The sequence below is a fragment of the Oryctolagus cuniculus genome, chromosome 12, assembly GCF_051225735.1.
Source record: "Oryctolagus cuniculus isolate XC-2025 breed Fujian yellow rabbit chromosome 12, ASM5122573v1, whole genome shotgun sequence".
Lineage (NCBI taxonomy): Eukaryota > Metazoa > Chordata > Mammalia > Lagomorpha > Leporidae > Oryctolagus > Oryctolagus cuniculus.
Genome location: NC_142878.1, coordinates 62,441,317 through 62,455,201, shown reverse-complemented (window position 1 = coordinate 62,455,201; position 13,885 = coordinate 62,441,317). Strand labels below are relative to the sequence as shown.

The following is a 13,885-nucleotide window of genomic DNA, read 5'->3' as shown; positions in this document are numbered from 1 at the left end:
CCGCCCCCCAGCCAGGTTCCCTCTCCTAGAGAACGTAGCACCTGGGTGCAATAGATACAATGTCAGTCACTTGGCAGTGTTCCTTGAGTTGGTTCTGAAGACAGCCTGTGCTAGAAGGTAACAAAGGATCTTATGTCTCTTGTGCCTTTTCCTCAGGTCCTTGCCCAAGGCTACTTATTACAAATATTTGAGTAATTCTAAACAGTGCATGATATCTGGGTTTTTCCTGAATGGGCTCAAGCATTGACTCATTCCTTGCCTTTCTGTTCTTAGTTATCCTACAAAATTGGGATGAGCAGGTTAGCTTGGGAAACAGATTCCTGATTCTTGTTTTTTTTTTGGAAATTATCCTAAAACTGTCTTAGGGCCCAGCAGTCACACATATCAAAACAAAATGTCACATGGATCAATTCCATGGAAAATTTTGTTTGAATCTTCATTTTTAGAAATATGAGCCAATTAGTTGTTTATTTGTGGAAAGTTCTTGGAAAAGCAAGAATAATGGGATGGGAGGAGATGGGGAAAGGGTGGCAGGTGTGTCTCTGCTCCTTTTTCTGTGTTTTTTAAAGTTCGTGAGAAGACATCATCCACGTCTTTTTATAGTGTGTTTATCTTCTGTGTGCTGTTTCTGCTAGTTTGATTAGAGAGTGCCTTTATGAAGAGCTGATTTTGAGACAAGAGTCTGTTTAACACCTGTAGGGCGAGTTCACTGTGGAAGGTGCTGGGTGTGAGGCATTTTCTCTGCTATAGCCAGAAAACTAAAAATAAAATGAACATCTCTAAGTTGCTAGCCTTCTGGGTTAGAGTTTCACCTTTGTTTGACTTTCTGGGATGTATGGACAAATTCCTCTTTGATTTCCCTGAGCTATGGGCAACCCTTAGAAACAAAGACATACCCGTTTGGTCTCTGCAAAGTCTCTGCTAAGCAAGATAACTAAGGAAACTCAGGATACATGAAAAAAAAAAGAGCATTTCCTTGGGAAATTCTGGAACTGAGGTGGAAGATCAGAAGTTTTTTTTTTTTTTTTTTGTAATTTTATTGAACAAAATATAGCATAGATATTAAAGCCAAAATAACATGGTTCAAACTGTAGTTCTGTCTGTCCTGTTTTTCTAGAATACTCAGGAGCATTTGTAGGGGCTGGCGCTGTGGAGTAGTGGGTAAGGCCGCCACCTCCAATGCCAGCTTCTCATATGGGCACCAGTTCCAGTCCTGGCTGCTTCACTTCCGATCCAGCTCTCTGCTGTGGCCTGGGAAAGCAGTGGAAGAAGACCCAAGTGCGTGGGCCCCTGCACCTGTGTGGGAGACTTGGAAGAAGTTCCTCACTCCTGGCTTTGGTTTGGCACAGCTCCGGCCGTTGCACCCATCTGGGGAGTGAACCAACAGATAGAAGACCTCTCTCTCTGCCTTTCCTTCTCTCTCTGTGTAACTCGGACTTTCAAATAAATAACTAAATCTTTAAAAAAAAAAAAAAAGAACAAGGGAGATTCAAAACAAACTGTAGGAATATTTTATTTTTTTTAAAAGAAACATTTGTGAATTTCTTTTGGAGTAAAGGGAATAAATATTTGAAATTAGCAGCTATAATAAAAATACATAGGTGCAAAATAGAGCAACAACTAATATGGTACAGTGAATACAGAAATAAGAGCAATTCATTCCACCTGTGGAGTTTGAGAGAACTCTAAAGAGGATATGGTATTTGAGTAAGATTCAAAACTGTTTCAGTAGGGTGGGAATTGGAGGTAGGGGAGCACGTCAAATTCAGGCAATGGCTTGAGCATCCTCAGGCAAGCAGGACAGGGCTTGCTCTTTGCTAATCCTTATTCCCACAGGCAATAACTACAAGTGGAATAACTCCAAGGGTGGTCTCATCAGACCTGACCTAACTGTAAAATATGCTGATCTGAAACAAGGAAGCCTCTTAGGAAGAAAATGACTCCTAGGAGTCCTCAAACAATAAGTCACAGGCATTGACTGAAAAAGAACAGAGTTTATCTTGTCATGCAAATGGATTTTTCAGGTTACTTGGAATCTCAGATGTTTCCTTTCTTTTATTCTAATTCAGAAGGCTTGGAGATAAAACATTCCTAGAATCTAGTCCACCTGGAAAGAAGTACCCCTTTGTGATTCAGAGTAACTGTGGGGACAGGAGTTGCGGTACAGTGGGTTAAACCTCCTCTCGGGATGCCCTTATCCTGTACCAGAGTGCCTGGGGTTGAATCCACCTTTTGTTTCCAATCCAGCTTCCTGATAATGCACCTGGGAGGTAGCAGCTGATGATCTCATTTTCTGGGAGACCTGGGTGCTGGCTTTGGCCTAGTCCCAGCTGTTGTGGGCATTTGCGAGTGAGCCAGGTGATGGAAGATCTCTCTTTCACTGTCTCTGTCTCTCCCCACCTCTGTCTATCATTCTGTCTTTAAAAAAATCTTTCTAAAAAGTGTTGAAAAGATTGTATGGTATGAGTTTAAAAATATAGTGCCCATGACTTACTATTTCTCTGAATTTTCTGCAGTGAGTATACCAAACCTTCAGTTCTTGTTAACATTTCACTTAAAACACAAGCCAGGCGTAGATCTAGAAAAGAGAATGTTGCTCTTACGTGTAAATGGCCTTTAACAGCATGTGTTGGTTTATGCTTCTGCAACAGAAAAACCAAGAGACATTTTTTCGGCAAGTGAGAAATTGACCTTATGGTATCCAGATGTCCTTCTTGTTTTACAATGAATCCATGTGAGCAATACTTTTTCCTTTTTCATTCTGATAATATTCATCATCTGGATGTTGTCTTTGTGGAGACACAACCTCCTAAAGGTCTTCCAAAAATATCCAGTGAATCAAGGGAAGGGTGGGAAGACTGAGACAGTTTCTGGATTAACCATTTTCTACGTCAGCACGTGAGTACTGCATTCTGGATCTGGGAGAAGCAGTGAGTGCATAAGCAAAGAGTGAGATGGAGGAGTTTAGGACATATGTGTCTATGTACTCCTGGACGCAGAGAGAAACTGTTTACTTCCCACGGGGATGTTCAAAGTCCAACAAAGGGGAAAATGCAGTTGAAAGACAAGTGAAAATGGGGTTCTGTCTACCTGTTTGGATTCAGTTTCTCGCTAGAGATCAATGACAACAATAAAATCCTAGATATCTCAGGTAGTCAGAAATAGGATCTTACAGTTCATGGAAGTTGACCAATTATGAAGCAGTTGAAATAATCATGTACATTTGTCGCAATGACAAAAGCTGATCTTTTTGTGGTGATTCAAAAGTAGTTTAGGTGGAGGATAATAGTATCCTGTATTTTCACAGTTATCATTAGGAGCATTAAGATGTTATATATATATAGATATTTGAAAGGCAGAGTGGACAGTGAGAGAGAGAGAGAGACAGAGAGAAAGGTCTTCCTTTTTCCATTGGTTCACCCCTCAATGGCCCCTGTGGCCAGTGTGCTGCAGCTGGCGCACTGCGCTGATCTGAAGCCAGGAGCCAGGTGTTTCTCCTGGTCTCCCATGCAGGTGCAGGGCCTAAGGACTTGGGCCATCCTCCACTGCCCTCCTGGGCCACAGCAGAGAGCTGGACTGGAAGAAAATCAACCGGGACAGAATCCAGCACCCTGACTAGGACTAGAACCTGGTGTGCCGGCACCGCAGGCAGAGGATTAACCTATTGAGCCGCGGCGCCGGCCAAGATGTTATATTTTTTAAAGTGAAAGCTTGGGGTTGCCATTGTGGCAAAGCAGGTTAAGCCACCACCTGTCTCAACAGCATCCCATGTATGTGCCAGTTTGAGTCCTGGCTGCTCCACTTCTGATCCAGCTCTCTGCTAATGTGCCTGGGGAAGCAGCAGAAGATGATCCAAGTGCTTGGGCACCCATGTGTGAGACCCACATGAAGCTCCTGGCTTTGATCTGGCTCAGCCCTGGCTATTGCGGCCATTTGGGGAGTGAACCAGCAGACACAAGATCTCTCTCTCTCTCTGTCTCTCTCCCCTCTCTCTCCACTCTGCCTTTCAATTAAATAAAATCAATCTTAAAAATAAAATGATTATGTATTTTACTGTGGTTTCCAAATGAGGTTGGGTTTTATTGATATAAAATGTAAGGATAGTGCCTGCATTCCGCGAAGTGCAAAGTTTGCCTGTTCATCATTTCTTAGTGTTTAAGCTAGTAGCATAATTTCACTAACTCAGAGATGGAAAAATTTAAAATGCCCCTTTTAAGTGGTATACAACAAAACTGCGTACAGAGTTTCTGGATTTTTGTCTTGGTTTGAAGAACTGACCACAAAAATACATTGTTTCAAACACAATTTGGTATTATGTTGGTGTAGCACTGTCATTCCTATTGATGGATTCTCAGGGCTCCATTGCATAGAGAAGGCTTGAGGAGAGTGAAGAGAGAACCAAAACAAAGCAGGTGATATCTTACCAAGATGTGACTTGAAACAAACCTGTCTCCAGGCATCATGTTCTTTTTACTAAACCTGATACTTTCCCTTCCAGTATTCATTTCTTCAGTTTTTCAGCAGAGATCTGCAAAGTTTAGGAACTTTTCCAGTAGAGAAGGCCATGGGGAGCAAGTTTATGGAGTTATGGGACAGGCATCCCCTGTTTCCTACACTGACTGGGGTTCTCGTTGTTAATCTCCCTCATTTCCTCCTCCTGTTTTCCTCCTCTTCTACTTTCACCACCACCATCACCACCATCACCACCCTTCTTCTTTTTTTTTTTTTTGACAGGCAGAGTGGACAGTGAGAGAGAGAGACAGAGAGAAAGGTCTTCCTTTGCCGTTGGTTCACCCTCCAACGGCTGCCGCGGCCAGCACACTGGGCTGATCTGAAGCCAGGAGCCAGGTGCTTCCTCCTGGTCTCCCATGTGGGTGCAGGGCCCAAGGACTTGGGCCATCCTCCACTGCACTCCCTGGCCACAGCAGAGAGCTGGACTGGAAGAGGAGCAACCGGGACAGAATCCAGTGTCCTGACTGGGACTAGAACCCGGTGTGCCGGTGCCGCAGGTGGAGGATTAGCCTATTGAGCCATGGCGCTGGCCAACCACCCTTATTTTCACATCTCATCAAATTCTGATTACATGTGGGGCAGAGACTATAATAATAAGAGGAATAGTTCTATGCCACTTCCCCTTTTCTTCATCTGCGTTAAAATTTATCTGGATATTGTTGACCAAAGAAGAGGGAAAATGCATTACAGAAAGATAGATTTGTTAAATTTTAGTGCAGGAGCAGAAACTAGTATGTTTTTCCCATGGTGGCAGTAAATTTCATTCTTTAGCTCTCTCCATCTCTCTCTAGGTAATCTATTTTTTCCTTATTTCTTTACCTTGCCCTTCCTATTTCTTCACTTTATCAGTTCTCCCCCAAATATCTAACCACAGAAATTCCACAGCAACTGTTCTCTGGGACAAAACAACCCTCTGCCTTCCTGCTTGGGCGCTTCTGCTACATACCAGAGATGGACAAGCTGTGCCGGACACCCTCTGGCCGAGGATCCAGTTAACCACCTTCACAGGCTTGCTTCCACTGGCTCCACATGACCCTATGCCTTCAGGATTACAGAAAGATGGATTTGTTAAATTTTAGTGCAGGAGCAGAAACTAGTATATTTTGCCCATGATGGCAGTAAATTCAACCCACTCTTTCTCTCTCTCACACACACAATCACTCTCAGCTGTATCAACAAATAGTGCTTTAATTTTTAAATTATTATTTATTTATTTGCCAGGTACAGTTATAGACAGTGAGAGAGAGACAGAGAGAAAGATCTTCCTTCCGTTGGTTCGCTCCCCAAGTGGCCACTATCACCGGCGCTGCACCGATCTGAAGCCAGGAGCAAGGTGCTTCTCCTGGTCTCCCATGCAGGTGCAGAGGCCCAAGCACTTGGGCCATCCTCCCACTGCCCTCCCGGGCCACAGCAGAGAGCTGGATGGGAAGAGGAGCAACTGGGACTAGAACCCGGCACCCACATGCAATGCCGGCGCCACAGGGAGAGGATTAACCAAGTGAGCCAGGGGGCCGGCCCCCCAATAGTGCTTTAATTTAAAAATCCAAAATCTGGGATCATAGTTTCTCAATTTAGGGAGTCTTAACCAGTCAATATCAAACAAGAAGAAGCAAACTATGGATCCTCTCTGGATGCATAAATACATTTTCAGATATGGAATTGCCCTTCTGATCATTCTAAACAGTACTATTGATCCATGTATAAAGACTGACATTGTTTAGGGAGTAGAAATTCCAATCTTCCAGGGAATCTCAGACAAGCTAACTACTGTAACAAGAACAGAAACAAAAGATACTTTAGAACAACTAGGTTTTCTATGTAAGTCAACAGCTTTGGCAATCCAGCCATTGAGCCAGTGTCAGTCTCAGGGAGAGGCTCAGATTCCGGGGCGTGGCCGGGCTGTGAGCCTGCACATCTCACCTCAGAACTGAGCATTCACTGCCCGGGTGCTGGGAGTGTCACAGCTGTGGCTCTCAGCTGATGCTCACCAGGAATTGCTCTTGGCCATGGGTGCTGCCATGCCAGGGTCACGCCCCCTCCCAAGGGCGGGTCACATCCAATGGCTGCCACGTGAGCCAGGGAATTCCCATATTCCAGGGAATGAACCAGGCTTCATCAAAGATCCCTAGGACTCTCCTTGCTTTGAAAGAACTAACTGCAGCTAATTGCATCTCCAAACAAACCACAGAGGTGAGGGGTAGCTGCCCACCAGACTTCCCTGTAGTACCTGCCATTCCCTGCTTCTCATGACCAGCTCCTTTGGATGGGGCATTTCAGTCAACAGGCTTGTGAAGGTGTCAGAGAATAGTCCCTAATTAAGAAAAAGATCTGTTATAAATTATAAGAGGATACTTTTATCACATGGACTTGGAATGATTTTCTTGTCTAAACATTTGACTGCTATAAGTATGTGACACAGAAAGCACAGTCAGTTAAAAAATTCTTTGGGATAAAGACATTGGTTACATTGATAAAATTGTATCCCTAACTTCCTTTTCATTTCTGAGAATTGAAATATAATGTCATAAATAAGGGCTACCATTTACCAAAACATTATTATCTACCAGTAGTTTCGCCAAGTACCGTAGATATATCTTCACATTTAGTCTTTGCAACATCCTTGTGAGAAATTGTTATCACTGCTCCCATTTCAAAACCTAGCTAGGTTGAGAAATTTGCATAGGGTCACACAGCTACAAGGTAGAGCTAAGGATTATTTTTTAAAATGTGTTCTTATTTGAGTAGGGAGAAAGAGAGAACTTGCTCTCATCATTGGTTCATTCCCCCAAAGCTCACAAGGTCTGGGGCAGGACCAGGCCACAACTGGGAGCTGGGAACTTAATTCAGGTCCCCTGTTCAGTGGCATGGACCCAACTAGTTTATCCATCACCTGCTGCTCCCAGAATTAGGAGGAAACTAGAGTGAGAGACAGAGCCAGGTATCCACCCAGGCACTCCAACATGGGCCAGGGGTTCTCTTATCAACATTCCTACCTGCTAGGCAACCTCTGGACCACAGAGCTAGGATTTAAGCCTCCACATATCAGATTTTTAGTCCATATTATTCATAAATTTGCTTAACTTCTACCCCAATCATTCACTTTTTTTTTGACAGGCAGAGTGGATAGTGAGAGAAAGAGACAGAGAGAAAGGTCCTCCTTTGCTGTTGGTTCACCCTCCAATGGCCGCAGCTGCTGGCACGCTGCGGCCAGCCCACCGCGTTGATCCGATGGCAGGAGCCAGGTGCTTCCTCCTGGTCTCCCATGGGGTGCAGTGCCCAAGCACTTGGGCCATCCTCCACTGCACTCCCGGGCCACAGCAGAGAGCTGGACTGGAAGAGGGACAACCGGGACAGAATCCGGCGCCCTGACCGGGACTAGAGCCCGGAGTGCTGGCGCTGCAGGTGGAGGATTAGCCTAGTGAGCCGCGGCGCCGGCCCCAATCATTCACTTTTTTAAGTGAAAATTTTTTGTCCAGAATTCCAAAGTTCTTTCACATTACGTTTTAGAATACACTGCTGCCACAGACGCCTGGGCTGGAGGCTGGCTGCAGGAACAGAGTATGCCAGTAGAGGCTCCCTTCACGTGCCCAGATTGCCTGCACTTGTCTCCATCAGCCTCTTACCTAGAGCTCTGAATTTATTCTGAAAACTCAGGAATTGTTGTCATTCCTCCTTAAATGTGACTATACTTGTCACTTCATTCTGGTCCCTGAGTCCATAGCATATCAGCAAAACAAAGATTGTCTCAATTCCTTCACAGAACTTAAGTTATTCTGAATTCTTGGCTGATTTATTAGTCATTTGAATAGCTGTAGTTTTTAAAATCATTTTCAATCATGAAGAAACCCCACTAGAATTTCAATAGCTGAACAGAAAAGTGAGAGGATTTTTGTAAAAAAAAAATTTCTTTGAGATGCAAAACATTATAATACCTAAATGTAATACAATGAAATACACAAACCTGAATTTTTGGGAAAAAAATTTCTTTGTTGACAGGCAGAGTTAGACAGTGAGAGACAGAGAGAAAGGACTTCCTTCCATTGGTTCACCCCCCAAATGGCCGCCACGGCCTGTGCGCTGCGCCAATCCGAAGCCAGGAGCCAGGTGCTTCCTCCTGGTCTCCCATGGGGTGCAGGGCCCAAGCACTTGGGCCATCCTCCACTGCACTCCCTGGCCACAGCAGAGAGCTGGACTGGAAGAGGAGCAACCGGGACAGAATCGGCGCCCCAACCAGGATTAGAACCTGGAGTACTGGTGCCGCAGGTGGAGGATTAGCCTATTGAGCCGCAGCGCTGGCCTGGAAAATTTATTTTTAAAAATATTTAGTTATTTGAAAGAGTTACGGGGTTGAGGTGGTGAAGAGATCTTCCATTTGTTGGTTCACTCCCAGTGGCTGTAGCAGCCAGGGTAGGACCAGGCCAAAGCCAGGAGCCAGGAGCTTCCTCCAGGTCTCTCATGTGAGTGCAGGGGCCCAAGCACTTGAACCATTTGCTTCTTTTCCTAGACAATTAGCAGGGAGCTGAATCGGAAGTGGAGCAGCCAGAAATTGAACTGAGTGCCAGTGTTGTAGGCGACAGCTTTACCTGCCATGCTGTAATACTGGCCTCAATTTTTGACAAAGTTAAGCATTCTAATTAAGGCATAAAACATTTCCATAGAACATTTCCAACCAGCCTAGACAATTGCCTCATATCCCTTCCCAACTGAACGCCTGGCCTCACCCCCAAATTTATTTAAAAGGCAGAGTGAAGGAGAGGAAGAGGCAGAGGGAGCAATTTTTCTGTTTGGTTTGTTCCCCAAGTGGCTTCAACAGCCAGGTCTGGGCCATGCCAAAGCCAAGACTGAAGAACTCCGTCCTGGTCTCCTAAGCACTTGAGCCATAAGCAGCTGCTTCCTGGGCTCATTATTAGGGCATTGGATTGAAAGCAGGGACACCAGTGATCCAGCTGTCACTCTGATATTGGGTGTGAGTATCCCGAGTGTGGTCCACCTGCTGTCCTACCGTGCCTGCCCCTCTGCTCTGATTTTATACCCCCAAATTAGCTTTGTCTACTTGTCTATTCTTGAAACTCGCATCAATAGGATCTTACATCATAGACTCTTTCACACCTGGCTTCCTCACACTGCCTTCAACATTCTGTCTTTCAGGTTTGTCTGTGGTCTTGCCGGTATCAGTAGTTTGCTAATTTGGGGGGGAGGTTGAGTCGTATTCTATCGTATCACCGCATCACGACTTATTCATGTGTTTTCCCGTTGATGAGCATCATGTTGCTTTCAGGTTTTGGCTGTCATGGATGAAGTTGCAGCAACATTTTTATACACACTACTTGGTAGACATGTGTTTTCATTCACTTTGGGCAAATACCGAGGAAAGGAATTGCGGGATCTTAAGTAATGTTTTGAACTTTTAAGCTTTTTAATTTTAACCATTATTGTGGGTGTGTAGAGGTATCTCATTGTGGTTTTAATTTGCATTTCTTTGATGATAAACAATTCTGAGAATATATATATATATATTCAAATCTTTTGTCATTTTTATTTTTTGTCTTTTTCAAAAATGCTTAATGTAGGAATCTTTCTATAATCTGAATATAAATCCACCATATGTATGTGTGTGTGTGTGTATATATATATATATATATATAGAAAGAGAGAGAGAGAGAGATGTTCTATTTTATGTTATTTTATGTACTTTTATTTGAGAGTCAGGGAGCTATAAGACAGAGAGAGAGCGCGCGTACCAGTGAGCACAAGAGAGCTCTCATCCGGTGGTTCACTCCCCATCAGCTGAGGCTGAAACCAGGATCCAGGAACTCAATTCAAGTCTCCTATGTCAGTGGCAGAAACTCCTCCCAGGGTTTGCATTGGTGAGAAATTGGAGCCAGGATCTGGAGCCAGACACTAAACTCAGCATTCTGATGTGGGATGTAGATGTCTTAACCACTTAGGCTAAATACATGTCTGTGTTCTATTTTATATCTTCTCTTGACCTTTTTATCTTTACCTTTACCATTTTGCTTTATTCTCCAGTAGTTCTTCTGGTGACTACCACACAGTTACACACGTGTATGCTTGTGCATGTCTGTGCATGTGTATGACAATATATCTTTTTTTTTTTTTTTTTTTGGTTTTCTTTTTTTTTTTTTTTAAACTTTTATTTAATGCATATAAATTTCCAAAGTACGACTTATGGATTACAATGGCTTTCCCCCCGTACCGTTCCTCCCACCCACAACCCTCCCCTTTCCCACTCCCTCTCCCCTTCCATTCACATCAAGATTCATTTTCGATTATCTTAATATACAGAAGATCAGCTTAGTATACATTAAGTATGGATTTCAACAGTTTGCTCCCACACAGAAACATAAAGTGAAAAATAATAGATGATTTTTTAAAATGATGATGAAATCAGAGCAGACCTATTGTCATGTTTAATCCCAGTGAGAGTCAAGTTGGGAATTGATAATTTCTTTTTTTTTTTTTTTTTTTTACAGAGGATCAGTTTAGTATGCATTAAGTAAGGATTTCAACAGTTTGCACCCCTATAGAAACACAAAGTGAAATATATTGTTTGAGTACTCGTTATAGCATTAAATCTCAATGTACAGCACATTAAGGATAGAGATCCTACATGAGGAGTAAGTGCACAGTGACTCCTGTTGTTGACTTTACCAATTGACACTCCTGTCTATGGCATCAGTAATCTCCCTATGCTCCAGTCATGAGTTTCCAAGGCTATGGAAGCCCTCTGAGTTCTCTGATTCTTATCTTGTTTAGACAAGCTCATAGTCAAAGTGGAGGTTCTCTCCTCCCTTCAGAGAAAGGTACCTCCTTCTTTGATGGCCTGTTCTTTCCACTGGGATCTCACTCGCAGAGATCTTTTGCCAGAGTGTCTTGGCTTTCCATGCCTGAAATACTCTCATGAGCTTTTCAGCCAGCTCCGAATGCCTATATATCTTTTTTTTTTTTTTTTTTTTTTTTTTTTTGACAGGCAGAGTGGACAGTGAGAGAGAGAGACAGAGAGAAAGGTCTTCCTTTGCCGTTGGTTCACCCTCCAATGGCCGCCGCGGCCTGCGCGCTGCGGCCGGTGCACCGCGCTGATCCGATGGCAGGAGCCAGGAGCCAGGTGCTTTTCCTGGTCTCCCATGGGGTGCAGGGCCCAAGCACCTGGGCCATCCTCCACTGCACTCCCGGGCCACAGCAGAGAGCTGGCCTGGAAGAGGGGCAACCGGGACAGAATCCGGCGCCCTGACCGGGACTAGAACCCGGTGTGCCGGCGCCGCTAGGCGGAGGATTAGCCTAGTGAGCCGCGGCGCCGGCCGCCTATATATCTTAATTATGTCCTGGGCATTAAGTGTCAGTGGTAAAGTATTCACACACACGCACACATGCACACACACAAACACGCACACCTTTGTCAATTTGTTACCTATCCCAGAAAACCTTGAGATCCTAGAAGACCGTTAATAGCAACACTTCCTTTGATTCTTCCTTTAGTGATAGTTGGTGTGCTCCTACAGGTGTCTATTCCACAGCAGTGCCCTGCTCCTTGCTGTCTTCTTTCTTTATGATGTTAGGAACACAAAGAAGTTGCCTTTTCCCTCCTCTGCTTCTATGCTCTCAAACTTTTCCTAGGACTTCAACTGCCTTTCACTGGAATCCAAGCTCTTTCCTTCCATAAGAAGTGAGGATAAGCGGTCAGCATAGAGGACTCATCGCTTTTCCACCATAGTCATGTGGGTAGAGCCCAGCCCTGCCCGCCTGTGTGAGGAAAGGAGTTTAGGGACCTCTGGAGGCCCTGTCCCTAAGGGGACGGAAGAGGAAAGGGTACTCCTAAGCCCCAGGAAGCTGAGGCTGCTTACCGGGAGGTGACCCTGACATCCCTCCGTCAACTTGCAGCTCCCTGCTCACCTTTATCCAGGCTCTGGCAACGGATCTGAGTGCCACAGGCCCTCAGTGTGGATATCTCCCACAGCAGAGGGACCTCGCACTGGAAGCCTGGCATGTCTCAGGACTGTACCCCCGGGTCAAAGGGGCAGGGGAGGAAGGGAGGAGTAAAAGTGATTCCCAAGTGTTGCCTCCGTGCAGAGCTGCCCAGCAACCTGACTCATGATCCGTGATCTGCTGGCAAGCTCCATTTGGCCCCTGATCGTCTCTCCTGACCCTGGGCCTCCAGGGCTGTACAAGAAAGCTTCACTTTTTTGTTGTTGCCTGTGTGTTTTTTCCTCCTGCTCTAGATTCCAGCCTGGGGTGTAAGGGCATTTCTTCTTCAGTTATTTATCCCTTTATAATGTATTTCCCTCCTCATGCCTCTGCAGGTCCAGCTTTTAATGCAATGCATGGTGTTCATCAGGTCAGTTTTAGTCATATTCCAAATAGGACTTCAACCATTCTGGTAATTCTCTAACAACCTTTCTCAATCATAGCTTCTCGCTTCTCAGTAACAGCTTCTCCGTGGAGAGGGGGCTGTCAGCAAATCCCGTTGCCCAAGCTGCACTTACCACCAATGAAGTCAGCATCCCTGGTGATGCGTTCCAGGTATCGGTGCGGAGAAACAATGCTCTCATGGAAAGTCGTACCTTTATGTAGCTCACTAATATTTGTCTTCACTTTTTCTATCTTAAACCAACACTTACCACACCCTTGAGGGAAACATTGGGATATTAACTGGCAGAAAGTATAGCAGTATAGAAACTGAATTATATCATAGTCTGGACTGCTGTGTGTAAATATTTCTGAGGTCATGCTGGCAGAGTGCCCTGCAGTGCCCTTGTATTTGCCGAATGCTTTGGTGGCTGACTGCTGAAAAGAGACTTGCCTCCCAAGAGCAAATAAGAACCAACCAACCAACCTGTAGATACGAAGGTTGTCAGATTTCAAAGACTGCAGCCCTATTATGTGAAAAGCAGTGACACGTTATTTCAAATATTTACCTTTACCTCTTCCCCAGGAGTCTTTGTTCTCATTTAAGCACATGATGACCATTGAGTTCTTTTGAAAGGGAAAAAGGAAAGTAGTAAATCTTTCACTCCCTTTTTCATAGCAATCATGATATTTTCCAACTTCTTTCAGAAATTTAGATTCCCTCTTCTTGCTTTTTGAGATGGCATTGACTGCCTCTACACAAGGCTACTTCATTCATTTCTTCAGTCTGAGTAACAGGTGTGGCTATCATTAATTAGGCCATGGAGAGAAAGTTGATGAAAAGTCAGCAAATATTTGCTACAAATATGTGTTAGATCACAGACTTTCACAAGTCAGTGGCTGGGTGTTCTCCTTTTAATGAGAAATGAGTGGAGGAGGGAGAATGCGTTTTAAGGCTCCAGTGTCTAACAAAGTGCTTGTGGGCAAGATGAGAACCACGACCAGTTAC

The 13,885-nt window shown here is 44.5% G+C and overlaps 1 long non-coding RNA gene across 1 annotated transcript; it reads right to left on the bottom strand.

The window, feature by feature from the left end:
- Positions 1 to 1,062: 1,062 nt before the first annotated feature.
- LOC149123078 (uncharacterized) lies at positions 1,063 to 13,063 on the bottom strand. Its single transcript, XR_016217563.1, has 3 exons — positions 13,014 to 13,063; positions 6,740 to 6,823; positions 1,063 to 5,553 (listed from the first exon to the last, which is right to left on the bottom strand). It is a non-coding gene; the product is annotated as an uncharacterized LOC149123078 (long non-coding RNA).
- Positions 13,064 to 13,885: the final 822 nt, after the last annotated feature.